A 16,087-nucleotide genomic window follows, 5' to 3' on the forward strand; every position below is an offset into this window, starting at 1 on the left:
ACACACCCTCCACACACCCCCTCCACACACACACACACACACCCTCCACACACACACACACCCCCTCCACACACACACACACCCCCTCCACACACACACACCCCTCCACACACACACACACATCCTCCACACACACACACACCCTCCACACACACCCTCCACACACACACACACACCCTCCACACACACACACACCCCCTCCACACACACACACACCCCCTCCACACACACACACACCCCCTCCACACACACACACACCCCCTCCACACACACACACACACCCCCTCCACACACACACACATCCTCCACACACACACACATCCTCCACACACACACCCCTCCACACACACACACACCCTCCACACACACACACACCCTCCACACACACACACAGACCCTCCACACACACACACAGACCCTCCACACACACACCATCCACACACACACACCACACACACCCTCCACACACACACCCTCCACACACACACCCTCCACACACACACCCTCCACACACACACCCTCCACACACCCTCCACACACACACCCCCACCCTCCACACACACCCCCACCCTCCACACACACACCCCCACCCAACACGCACACACACCCACCCTCCACGCACACACACCCACCCTCCACGCACACACACCCACCCTACACACACACCCACCACACACACCCACCACACACACCCACCACACCCCTCCACACCCACACACACCTCCACACACCCACACCCCCCTCCACACACACACCCCCCCCTCCACACACACACACACACCCCCCTCCACACACACACCCCTCCACACACACACACACCCCTCCACACACACACACACACACCCCTCCACACACACACACACACACACACACACCCCTCCACACACACACACACACACCCCTCCACACCACACACACACACACACACACCACTCCACACACACACCCCTTGTTAGAAAGGGTAGACGGACCGGGAGGGTCGGCCGGGGTCAGGAGGAGAGGTCTCCAGGGAGAGCAGTCTCCAGCGATCGTACAGACAAGTAACTTCCCCCCCACAGACGGATACCACACACGGATAAGGTTCAGGGTTCTTTATAAGCACTTCTTAGGGTACAGTTGAATGGTACAAGGAGGTCTGGACTCAGGGGTCCCCTCGATTCAAGTCTCTCAAAGCGGGGTACCAGTCAGGTAGTTTGGATGAGATGATGATTAGCTCACAATCCTCGAGCTTAGTTGGTACGGGCCGCGGCAGCGCCAGCAGGTCCCGGTGGAGATGGTCGGTACACGGTCCGTGGCAGCGCCAGCAGGTCCCAGTGGAGATGGTCGAGGTACGGTCCGCGGCAGCGCCAGCAGGTCCCGGTGAGGATGGTCGTTACAACGGGCCGCGGCAGCGCCAGCAGGTCCCGACGAGGATGGATGTTGTAGAAGGCCGCGGCAGCGCCAGCAGGCAGGACGATGGTTCACAAGAGCGGGCTACGGCAGCGCCAGTAGTCCGTCAAGGCTGAGTTCTCTCGGTGTCTCTCGACTCCAGGATACAACTGCCTTCCTGCTCCGGAGTTGCCCCAGTTATAGGGCAGCCGCCCTTTGATGTCCGGACCCTCGCACTTGGAGGTCGGAGGGCCCGGGATGAAGGTGTCCAGACACCCAGCAGGGGGTGGAGCCAGCGCCTGGGGGAGCTGGAGGCGATCGCCACCTGGCGGGGGAAGAGCTCTTGACACTTCGTCCTCCCATTGACCTGCCAAGTGGTCCGCTCACCTCCCGGGTGGATGGTGGTGCCGGGATGTCGGGGCCGGCCAGGCCCGGGGTTAGGGTCGGGGCTAGGCCACGCGGCCTCGTGGTGCAGGGCCCAAGATGGCGGCTTGAACCGGCCGGGGGAGCCGGTGGGGCTGGGCCCCGTGATGAGTAGAGGTCCGAGGGCAGAAGATCCGTCGTGAGACGGGGTACAGGTGCTTTTCGTGGGTTATGCCTGGTGGGCCGGAGCTCGGGCCCTGTCGTGCGGGGAGGGAGCAAGCCCTTCGTGTGGCCTGTCCAACACCCCTCCACACACACACACACACACCCCTCCACACACACACACCCCTCCACACACACACACACCCCTCCACACACACACACACACCCCTCCACACACACACACCCCTCCACACACACACACACACACCCCTCCACACACACACACACACACACCACACACACACACACCCTCCCCACACACACACACCCTCCCCACACACACACACACCCTCCCCACACACACACACACCCTCCCCACACACACACCCTCCCCACACACACACACCCTCCCCACACACACACACCCTCCCCCCACACACACACACACCCTCCACACACACACACACACCCTCCACACACACACACACACACACCCTCCACACACAACACACACCCTCCACACACACACACACAGACCCTCCACACACACACCCCTCCACACACACACACACACCCCTCCACACACACACACACCCACCCTCCACACACACACACACACCCTCCACACACACACACAGACCCTCCACACACACACACCATCCACACACACACACACCATCCACACACACCCCCTCCACACACACACACACACACACCCCCACCCTCCACACACACACACACCCCCACCCTCCACACACACACCCCCACCCTCCACACACACACCCCCACCCTCCACACACACACACACACCCCCACCATCCACACACACACACACACACACACCCCCCACCCTCCAAACACACCCTCCACACACACACCCCCACCCTCCACGCACACACCCACCCTCCACTCACACACACCCACCCTCCACTCTCACACACACCCACCCTCCACTCACACACACACCCACCCTCCACTCACACACACACCCACCCTCCACTCACACACACACCCACCCTCCACTCACACACACACATCCACCCTCCACTCACACACACACACCCACCCTCCACTCACACCCTCCACACACACACACCCTCCACACACACACACACACGCCCTCCACACACACACACACACACACCCTCCACACACACACACACACACCCTCCACACACACACACCCTCCACACACACACACACACCCACCCTCCACACACACACACACTCCACACACACACACACAGACCCTCCACACACACACAGACCCTCCACACACACACACACAGACCCTCCACACACACACACCATCCACACACACACACCCTCCACACACCCTCACACATACACACTCCCTCCACACACACACACAGACCCTCCACATACACACACACCCTCCACACACACCCACCCTCCACACACACACCCACCCTCCACACACACACCCCCACCCTCCACACACACACACCCCCACCCTCCACACACACACACCCCCACCCTCCACACACACACACCCCCACCCTCCACACACACACCCCCCCACCCTCCACACACACACACCCCCACCCTCCACACACACACACACCCCCACCCTCCACACACACACACACCCCCACCCTCCACACACACACACACCCCCACCCTCCACACACACACACCCCCACCCTCCACACACACACCCCCCACCCTCCACACACACACACCCCCACCCTCCACACACACACACCCCCACCCTCCCACACACACACACACCCCCACCCTCCACACACACACACCCACCCTCCACGCACACACACCCACCCTCCACGCACACACCCCCACCCTCCACGCACACACCCCCACCCTCCACGCACACACACCCACTGTAGGAGAGTAGGGTCTGCTATCCTATGGTCACCCCAAATTTTTGCTTTTTGCTTCACTGGTTTTTGACATATTGAGGCTGTGGGCCTGCCAATCAGACCCCCAGCCTGCTGTTCTCTCTACTAAATTAAAACTATGCACCCTAGGTGCATAACCAATTGGAAGTGGATCACCCTGTCAGCCCCTGTACCAGTGTACACTAGGTACCCAGGGCATTGGTGTACCCAAGCCTGCCAAGGGCTGCAGCATGTATTATGCCACCCCAGGCTTGGCCTAACAATCTGACACAACTGGCTGATCACTCAGCTGGGGTAAGTTGGTGTAATCACCTCTTACTTAGGTGTAGTATACCTATACCTAACCTTAAATGGGACACCTGGAAACCTATAAGTCACTCCTATGGCAGGCCTTAACAATCCTGAAGGCAGAGTGCTTGGTTCCATGTGAGATGGTGCTCTGGCATGAGCTGAGCCTGTCTGCAGTGGTCGGAACAACTTCCTTCTACTGTTTCCAGATATCGTCATACCATATACTCTTAAGTGCATTATGAACCTCGCGGTTAAATGCTATCTTTGGTTTGGCTTTATCAAAACATGTCGAGTAAGGTGTCATACGAATTGGAATACTAACCCCTCGCCAATTCTGGCGACGGGGTTAGCATTCCACCCTTCTAGAGGGACACGACATGTACAGTACCTGAAACCCGGGTAAAATCAGACATAGCCTCAGCTCCACAAAATGGATGCTGCCACCACAGACACAAGTCTGCCCTCCTGCTGCTGGGAGTCCTTCCAGCTTGGGAGGTGTGGACAAAGGGTTTCCTGCCAGGGGAGGTGCGTGCACCACCCCAGACAGGATTTTGTGTATTGGTCAGGTAGGGCTTGAAAGAAACCAGACATGCCTGTGGCTCACAAGGAGCCTCGGTGCATATGCCAGTTCAAACCGGTCCTGGGGCACACCAGTCCCGGGCCTGGGGCGAGCTGGACAAAGGATTGGGGGTGTAACCACCCCCCTTCCTGGTCCCACCCTTAGGGAGGGACCTAGCAGGTAGTCCGGCCCCTAGAATCCGCTTAAAGGTAGGAGCTGTGTCCTAAGACTTCAGACATCCTGGAATCAACTTGAAACTAAGAAGAAGACGGGAACTTCGACATTCTGCTGCACAGAAGACTGAAGAAAATCTCCCCTGTGGTCAGGGAGTGACCACCTTGCTAACGCAAGCACCATCCAGCGAATCACCGTCTGCTTTGCCGCCGCCTCCCGCCGGAGCCCGAGCCCAGAGACTGACAAGACCTGGACCTCCAGACCTCTCACCGCCCGATCCACAGTCCCTGAAAAGAGGAGACCCGTGGATGCACCGAGACACGTGGAGCCAGCCATCTTGGAACGACTACGACAAGCTGACAAGTGCAACAACCGAGGCTCCCTCCAAGTTGTGCTTTGGGATCTGAGAAGCCCAACCCCCGAGCAGCATCTGCACCAAAGGTGAGCCCTCCAGCATCTCCACGATCTGCGTGGGGCCCTTCTGCATTTTGCCACTCGACGCGCCTAACCGGTTGCTGGCCCGCTGGCTAGTGGCCATCTTGGCGACGAACTCTACGAAATACACTGCTGGTCTGGTTGCCCCAGACTGGCCCTTGCTCCCCTCCAAAGGAGCAATCCCTCTGACCTTGCTGGTCAGAACCAACAGCTGATTTCCGAATCCTCCTACAATTGCTTTTGCCAAGGCTTGTTTGCTTCGATCAAGTCGCCGACACCGCCGACAGCGAGAGCCTGCGTGGGACAGCTCGTGAGCCGACTCCTGGACGTCGTCGACCTTCAGGGACCACGTGGCTGCGGAGACAAGCTACCCCTCATCACCTGTTTGCACCCGACATCGCCTGGTACCCACCTGGTGCCACGCTGGTCACTGGCTAGTGACTGTGAACACTGTCCCCTCTGCTTACAGGTCTTCAACATCTCCGATCCACTCTTGGATCCACTGCATCTCTCCCGGACCGACCGCCTGCAGCATCTTTGTCTTCAAGCTCCACGGAACAGATAGAAGAAACCCGACGCACTTCGAGGCCTATGCACCCGCTTCCTGTGGGTGAGGTAAAGCTGGCACACCTGTGCCCAAGTGTAGTATTACATCTCTAGTGCCTGTGTTCCAAATCTTGAGTTCCTAGTCCATCCGGAAGATCCTCTTTGCAGTAACTTTGTACTTTTTACGCACCCATTGAAACCTATGGGAGCACGCGTGTGACTATTTGCTCTGCACACGCCACCCGTGGACCTCCTGGTCACTAACTGACGTTAGCTCCTTGTAGGCCCAGCGATTCTAGAGGCCCTAGGCCTTTTCCCTTTTCTGTTCGTGGTACTTATACCACTATTTTAGTATATGGTTTGAGTGGCCACCAGGGCCTATCCATATAACGTGCAACTTCTGTGTATTCTGTGATAATCTTGTTTGACGATTTGTGCTCCTGTGCTCATAAAGAGACTAGGGGTTACTTTGAGAAATAAATACATATATATTTTGAATATATATCTGTGTGGTGTCCTTTCATTGGTATAAAAGGGGGTTACATTTGGTAAAACAGCTGGCTTAACACGCTTCACGAGTTTAGCCTCAAAGACTGCTTATCCTACGCTACCACTAGGGCAGCTAGTCCGAAAAGGTTGACTTACAACCACACCATAAGGGTTGCTTGGCATGGTACAGGGTGATCACTTTAACTAGTGAGCATCATATACCAGGCCAACTTCTCACACCCACCCTCCACGCACACACACACACCCACCCTCCACACACACCCTCCTCACACACACACCCACCCTCCACACACACACACACACCCACCCTCCACACACACCCTCCACACACACACACACAGACCCTCCACACACACACACTCCACACACAGACCCTCCACACACACACACTCCACACACACACCCCTCCACACACACACACTCCACACACACACCCCTCCACACACACACACACACACACCCCTCCACACACACACACACACACACCCATCCACACGCACACACACACACACACACACACACACCCCTTGTTGGACAGGCCACACGAAGGGCTTGCTCCCTCCCCGCACGACAGGGCCCGAGCTCCGGCCCGCCAGGCATAACCCACGGAAAGCACCTGTACCCCGTCTCCCGACGGATCTTCTGCCCTCGGACCTCTACTCATCACGGGGCCCAGCCCCACCGGCTCCCCCGGCCGGTTCAAGCCGCCATCTTGGGCCCTGCACCACGAGGCCGCGTGGCCTCGCCCCGACCCTAACCCCGGGCCTGACCGGCCCCGACATCCCGGCACCACCATCCACCCGGGAGGTGAGCGGACCACTTGGCAGGTCAATGGGAGGACGAAGTGTCAAGAGCTCTTCCCCCGCCAGGTGCTGATCGCCTCCAGCTCCCCCAGGCGCTGGCTCCACCCCTGCTGGGTGTCTGGACACCTTCATCCCGGGCCCTCCGACCTCCAAGTGCGAGGGTCCGGACATCAAAGAGCGCCTGCCCTATAACTGGGGCAGCTCCGGAGCAGGAAGGCAGTTGTATCCTGGAGTCGAGAGACACCGAGAGAACTCAGCCTTGACGGACTACTGGCGCTGCCGTAGCCCGCTCTTGTGAACCATCGTCCTGCCTGCTGGCGCTGCCGCGGCCCGTTGTAACGACCATCCTCACCGGGACCTGCTGGCGCTGCCGCGGCCCGTTGTAACGACCATCCTCACCGGGACCTGCTGGCGCTGCCGCGGACCGTACATCGACCATCTCCACCGGGACCTGCTGGCGCTGCCGCGGCCCGTGCCAACTAAGCTCGAGGATTGTGAGCTAATCATCATCTCATCCAAACTACCTGACTGGTAGACAGACTGTCCCGCTACCCCTTACCCTGCTTTGAGAGACTTGAATCGAGGGGACCCCTGAGTCCAGACCTCCTTGTACCATTCAACCGTACCCTAAGAAGTGCTTATAAAGAACCCTGAACCTTATCCGTGTGTGGTATCCGTCTGTGGGGGGGAAAGTTACTTGTCTGTACGATCGCTGGAGACGGCTCTCCCCGGAGACCTCTCCTCCTGACCCGGCCGACCCTCCCGGTCCGTCTATCCTTTCTAACACCCTCCACACACACACACAACCCTCCACACACACACACACACACACCCCTCCACACACCCCTCCACACACAACACACACCCACACCCCTCCACACACCCCTCCACACACCCACACACCCCTCCACACACCCACACACCCCTCCACACACCCTTCCACACACCCACACCCCCTCCACACACCCACACACCCCTCCACACACACACCCTCCACACACACACACACCCTCCCCACACACACACACACCCCTCCCCCACACACACACACACACCCTCCACACACACACACACACACACACCCTCCCCACACACACACACACACACACACCCTCCACACACACACACACACCCTCCACACACACACACACCCTCCACACACACACACACCCTCCACACACACACACACCCACCCTCCACACACACCCACACACACACCCTCCACACACACACACCCTCCACACACCCTCCACACACACACACACCCTCCACACACACACACCCTCCACACACACACACCCTCCACACACACACACCCTCCACACACCCCCCCACCCTCCACACCCACCCTCCACACACACACACACCTCCACACACACACACACCTCCACACACACACACACACCTCCACACACACACACACCTCACACACACACACACACACCACACACACACCACACACACACACACACCTCCACACACACACCACACACACACCTCCACACACACACACCTCCACACACACACACACACCTCCACACACACACACACCCCCTCCACACACACCCTCCACCACACACACACACACCCCCTCCACACACCCCCTCCACACACACACACACCCCCTCCACACACACACACACACCCTCCACACACACACACACACCCCCTCCACACACCACACACCCCCTCCACACACACACCCCCTCCACACACACACCCCCTCCACACACACACCCCCTCCACACACACACCCCCTCCACACACACACCCCCTCCACACACACACACACCATCCACACCCCCTCCACACACACACCCCCTCCACACACACACCCCCTCCACACACACACACACCATCCACACCCCTCCACACACACACACCATCCACACCCCTCCACACACACACACCATCCACACCCTCCACACACACACCCCCTCCACACACACACTCCTCCACACACACACACACACCCCTCCACACCCTCCACACACACACACCCCTCCACACCCTCCACACACACACACCCCTCCACACACACACACTCATCCTCCACACACACACCCCTCCACACACACACACACACACACCCCTCCACACACACACACACACACACACACCATCACCACACACACACACACACACACCCCTCCACACACACACACACTCCTCCACACACACACCCCTCCACACACACACACACACCCCTCCACACACACACACCCCTCCACACACACACACACACCCCTCCACACACACACACCCCTCCACACACACACACACACCCCTCCACACACACAACCCCTCCCACACACACACCCCCCTCCACACACACACCCTCCACACACACACACACCCACACCCCTCCACACACCCCTCCACACACCCACACACACCCTCCACACACACACACACCCCCTCCACACACACACACACACCCTCCACACACACACACACCCCCTCCACACACACACACCCCCTCCACACACACACCCCCTCACACACCCTCCACACACACACCCCTCCACACACACACACCCCTCCACACACACACACCCCTCCACACACACCCCTTCACACACACACACACATCCTCCACACACACACCCCTCCACACACACACCCCCTCCACACACACACACACACACACACACACTCCACACACACACCCCTCCACACACACACACCCCTCCACACACACACACCCCTCCACACACACACACTCCACACACACACATCCTCCACACACATCCTCCACACACACACACACACACACCCCTCCACACACACACACACACACCCCTCCACACACACACACCGCTCCACACGCACACACACACACACACACCCACACACACAACAGACCCTCCACACACACAGACCCACCACACACACACACCACACACACACACACGCCACACACACACACACGCCACACACACCCTCCACACACCCTCCACACACCCTCCACACACACACCCACACCCTCCACACACACACCCCCACCCTCCACACACACCCCCACCCTCCACACACACCCCCACCCTCCACACACACACACACACACCCACCCTCCACACACACACCCCCACCCTCCACGCACACACACCCACCCCACACGCACACACACCCACCCCACACGCACCCACCCTCCACTCACACACACACCCACCACACACACCCACCACACCCCTCCACACCCACACCCCCCTCCACACACCCACACCCCCCTCCACACACCCACACCCCCCTCCACACACACACACCCCCCTCCACACACACACCCCTCCACACACACACACACACACCCCTCCACACACACACACCCCTCCACACACACACACACCCCTCCACACACACACACACACACCCCTCCACACACACACACACACACACCCCTCCACACACACACACACCCCTCCACACACACACACACACCCCTCCACACACACACACACCCCCCTCCACACACACACACACCCCTCCACACACACACACCCCTCCACACACACACACCCCTCCACACACACACACCCCTCCACACACACACACACCCCTCCACACACACCCCTCTACACACACCCCTCCACACACACCCCTCCACACACACACACACCCCTCCACACACACACACCCCTCCACACACACACACACCCCTCCACACACACACACACCCCTCCACACACACACACCCCTCCACACACACACACCCTCCCCACACACACACACCCTCCCCACACACACACACACCCTCCCCACACACACACACCCTCCCCACACACACACACCCTCCCCACACACACACACCCTCCCCACACACACACACCCTCCCCACACACACACACCCTCCCCACACACACACACCCTCCCCACACACACACACCCTCCCCACACACACACACGCTCCCCACACACACACACCCTCCCCACACACCCACCCTCCACACACACACCCTCCAGACCCCTCCACACACCCTCCACACCCCTCCACACACCCTCCACACCCCTCCACACACACCCCCACACCCCTCCACACACCCCTCCACACACACACTCCACACACTCCACACACACACCCTCCACACACACACACACCCCTCCACACACACACACACCCCTCCACACACACACACACCCCTCCACACACACACCCCTCCACACACACACACACCCCTCCACACACACACACACCCCTCCACACACACACACACCCCTCCACACACACACACACACACACCCCTCCACACACACCCTCCACACACCCACCCACCCTCCACACACCCACCCACCCTCCACACACCCACCCACCCTCCACACACCCATCCACCCTCCACACACCCATCCACCCTCCACACACCCATCCACCCTCCACACACCCACCCACCCTCCACACACCCACCCACCCTCCACACACCCACCCTCCACACCCACCTTGTTAGAAGGCGACCTCAGAGTGGCCCGGAGGGGGCCCTGACTACCCTGAGACCCACCCTCGAGGTATCGTAGCCGGGCACTGGCGGGAGACTCCTCAGGGGAGGAACCTCGTATCTAGGATCGCACACTCGGCACCACACGACAGAGAGACACCACACGAGGAGTTCTTAAGAGCAAATCTTTATCAGATCGGAGTGGTAGGATCTTTATGATCAGCAAGGCAAAATATACACAAGTAGAGCGCGGGCTCACCAAGTCTTGGAGGGGGGATAGGAGGTAGCGGGACAGTCTTTGGGGATATGGATCAAATGCAGGATCGTACCCGGCGCACAGCTCACAATCCTCGAGCTGGGGGATACGCTTGTCGGCGTGGGGTCCGGCGGGACCAAGAGAGTCTGTGGGAGCCGCGAGTTACTCAGCAGGGCTCGAGCGCGAGTTCGGAAGTCTTACGATCTTCAGGGAGCCGCGAGTCACTCAGCAGGGCTTAAGCACAAGTTCAGGGGTCTTACGATCTTCAGGGAGCCGCGAGTCACTCAGCAGGGCTCAGGCACAAGTTCGGAGGTCTGACGATCTTCAGGGAGCCGCGAGTCACTCAGCAGGGCTCAAGCACAAGTTCAGGGGTCTTACGATCTTCAGGGAGCCGAGAGTCACTCAGCAGTGCTCAAGCACAAGTTCGGGGGTCTTACGATCTTCAGGAAGCCGCGAGTCACTCAGCAGGGCTCAGGTGTTTCCAAGGCGAATCTGCCGGACAGTCCCAGAGCACCCCTTGTTATAAGGAGACTCCTCTTTGATGTCCGGAGTCTGTGCAGGCAGGGGTCTTGTCACCTGGGGGTCGCTTGTTGGGGGTTTCCTGCCATTGTCCTTTGATCCTTTCAGGGCCGGGTCGGGAGGAGCCCCAGACACCCAGCAGGCGTGGAGCCAGCCCTCTGGGAGGCCGGCGGGTCGATCGAAACCCACCTCCCCAGGGAAGCGCAGAGGTGTGATGGAAACTGCTCCTCCCTTTCTCATCCCAAGGGGAGCGCGATGTCCTCCAGCCGGAGTGGCGCCTATGGGCTAGGGTCGCGCTGGGGCCGGGCGGCTATCTTGGTGCATGAAGTGGGCACGCGGGCCCGGGGTGGCCGAAGGAGGAAGGCCACGGACGGGGGAAGTCCGGGTTGGGTGTGTGTGTTCTGGTGGGAAGGATCGGCTAGGCCGTGGGCTCGGGGCTGGTGTGAGGTGCAGGGGTCAGGTCTGACTATGTTACGAGGGCCGGGTCTAACACACACCCTCCACACACACACCCTCCACACACACACACCCTCCACACACACACACACCCTCCACACACACACACACCCTCCACACACACACACACCCTCCACACACACACACACACCCTCCACACACACACCCTCCACACACACACCCTCCACACACACACACACACACACACCCTCCACACACACAGACACTCCACATACACACCCTCCACACACACACACACACACACACACACACACACACACACACACTCCACTGTTGGAAAGGCGCCCGCCGGAAGGGGGTTCGATACTCGTCTTGCCCACCCCTTCGACCCACCTCTCCCAAGTAAGCCGAACCAGGCGCGCACACCCTGATCTGCACTGTGAACAGAGGGACACCACACGTATTCCTTGTAGGACGATAAGTTCTTTTATCGATGATTTCAGGGATCTTTATGACCCAAAAAGGCAAATAGTACAGCAGTGGCACAACGTACCACAAATCAGTCGTGGGGAATGGGGGTAGCGGGACAGTCTTCCAAGATAGTGTCTCTACGAAATACCCTGCGGAAGCTCACAATCCTCGAGCTGGAGGGTGTCGTGTCTCTGGGCGATCTCTTATCGAGTCGTTCTCAAGGGGAGCGCCGCGAGTCTCTCAGCAGGCACAGGTGGTCAGAGTTCAGGAGCCGCGATTCCGTCCGCAGGGCTCAGATGGTTCAATAGCTGGGGGGCCGCGAGTCACTCAGCAGGCCTAGGTGGATCAGTGTTCGGGAGCCGCGACCTCGTCCGCAGGGCTCAGATGGTTCAATAGCAAGAGGCCGCGAGTCACTCAGCAGGCCCAGGTGACTTCAGCGTTCAGGAGCCGCGACAGCGTCAGCAGGCTCAGATGGTTCCAGCTCTTCTCTGTCCTTGTTCCTCCGGCACCCCTTGTTATACTCCGCTGGTTCTTTGAAGTCCGGAGTGCTCGCAGGGGGGGGGACTGGGGTGACGGAGGGGGGTCGGCGGGATTTCCTGCCGCTCACTTCTTTGGTCTTTTCAGGTGGGTCTGGGAGGGACCCCAGACGCTCGGTAGGGGAGGCGCCTGCTCCCCAGGGGCCTGGTGGCCGATTGAGTCCTCCCGGGGAAGGCGACCCGAGGTGTGACTGGGCTGGCGCCTCTGGGTCTGGCTCGAGGGTTCCCGCTCCCTCGGTTGGGCATGCGTGGTAGGGTGTTGAGTCTGTCAGGTCTCTGGCCGGCCCGTGGATCGGGGGTGGCTGGGGCGGCCGGAGTCGGGGATGTCGTGTCTTGAGGGTGGTTGCAGGTTGGCGGGATGATGGAGAGGGCAACGCCGTGAGGCCGGTCTCACACGCGTCCCCCCCCAGCTGAAAGGCGTGGAGAACTACCCATCCACTGGGGGGTTCTCCTCGCCGAAGCGGAAGAACCGGGACAGGCCGTCGGCGTTGGCATGATCCGTCCCGGGGCGATGTTCGACAGTGAAATCCATCCCTTGGAGAGAGATGGACCATCGTAGTAGCTTGGGGTTCTCCCCCCTCATCCGCATTAGCCACTGCAAGGGCCGGTGGTCCGTCTGTACTCGAAAATGGGTTCCGAACAAGTAGGGCCGCAGTTTCTTGAGGGCCCAGACTACGGCAAAGGCCTCTCGCTCTATAGTGCTCCAACGCTGCTCTCTCGGCAGCAGCCTTCGGCTGATGAAGGCTATGGGCTGATCAATGCCCTTGTCGTCGAACTGCGAGAGCACGGCCCCGATGCCATGTTCGGATGCGTCGGTCTGGACCACGAACTCTCGGGAGTAGTCGGGGGCCTTGAGTACGGGAGCGGTGCACATGGCGGTTTTCAAGGCGTCGAACGCCTGCTGGCACTGGGGGGTCCACTGCACCTTCTGCGGAAGCTTTTTGGAGGTCAACTCTGTGAGGGGCCCTGCGATACTACCATAATTTTTAATGAACCTCCGGTAGTACCCCGTAAGGCCCAGGAAGGCCCGAACCTCTGTCTGCGTGGTGGGGGGCTCCCAGGACTTGATGGCATCGATCTTCGGCTGGAGAGGGGCGACCTGGCCGCTGCCCACCTGATGCCCCAGGTAGACCACGGAGCCTTGTCCGAGCTGGCATTTGCTGGCTTTCACTGTCAGGCCCGCTTGGCGCAGGGCCATTAGTACTTGTCGGAGGTGCTGGAGATGCTCGTGCCATTGAGAGCTGAATACGGCGATGTCGTCAAGGTACGCTGCGCTGAACTCCTCGAGTCCGGCCAGGACCTTGTTCACCAACCGCTGGAACGTGGCTGGGGCGTTTTTCATCCCGAACGGCATGACCCTGAAGCGGTAGTGGCCATCTGGCGTGGAGAAGGCAGAGCGCTCCTTCGCCCCTTCCGTGAGAGCGATCTGCCAGTACCCGCAGGTCAGGTCGAAAGTGCTGAGGAACTGGGCGGCCCCCAGGCGGTCGATGAGCTCGTCGGCTCGGGGAATAGGGTGAGCGTCTGCGCGGGTGACCGCATTGAGCCCCCGATAGTCTACACAGAATCTTAGTTCGGGGGCGACCCCTGGGGAGGCAGCCTTCGGGACCAGAACCACCGGGCTGGCCCAGGGGCTGTCGGAGGGCTCGATGACCCCTAGGTTGAGCATTTTCTGTACCTCGGTCTTGATGCAGGTGCGGACCCGGTCAGGCACCCGGTAGGCTCGGTGTTTCACAGGCGGGCAGTCGCCGGTGTCCACGTCGTGGACACACCAGTCGGTCACCCTTGGAATGAGGGAGAAAAGGTCTGCGAATTGTCCGAGCAGCTGGCGGCAGTCGTCGGCCTGCTGGGGAGTGAGGGTGTCCGACAGTTTCACACCCTCCACGGAACCGTCCAGTTCTTTTGTGCACAGGAGATCGGGCAGGGGTTCAGTGTCCTCCTCTGCCCCCTCATCGGTGGCCAGTAGCAAACTCAGTTCTGTCCTTACGAAGTGGGGCTTGAGACGGTTTACATGGAGGACCCGGAGGGGGTTCCGGGGGGATTGTACGTCGACCAGATACGTGACCTGGCTCTTCCGTTCGACCACCTTGAATGGACCAGTCCATTTGTCTTGTAGGGCGCAGGGTCTCACCGGAGCCATGACCCAAACCTGCTGGCCCGGCTGGAACTCGACCAAGGTTGCGTTCTGGTCATACCAGCGCTTCATTTCTTCTTGGCTGGCCTCGAGGTTAGCCTCTGCAAGTTCCCTAAACTTCCTCGTCTGGTTGCGGAGCGCCAGGATGTAGCGGAACACATCTGGGGGTGTCCCCCGGGGGCTTGTCTACCAGCCCTCTTTGACCAGGCTTAGGGGCCCTCGAACGGGATGTCCGTACA

Source organism: Triturus cristatus, chromosome 1_1 (genome assembly GCF_964204655.1).
Source record: "Triturus cristatus chromosome 1_1, aTriCri1.1, whole genome shotgun sequence".
In the NCBI taxonomy this organism is placed as follows: Eukaryota; Metazoa; Chordata; class Amphibia; order Caudata; family Salamandridae; genus Triturus; species Triturus cristatus.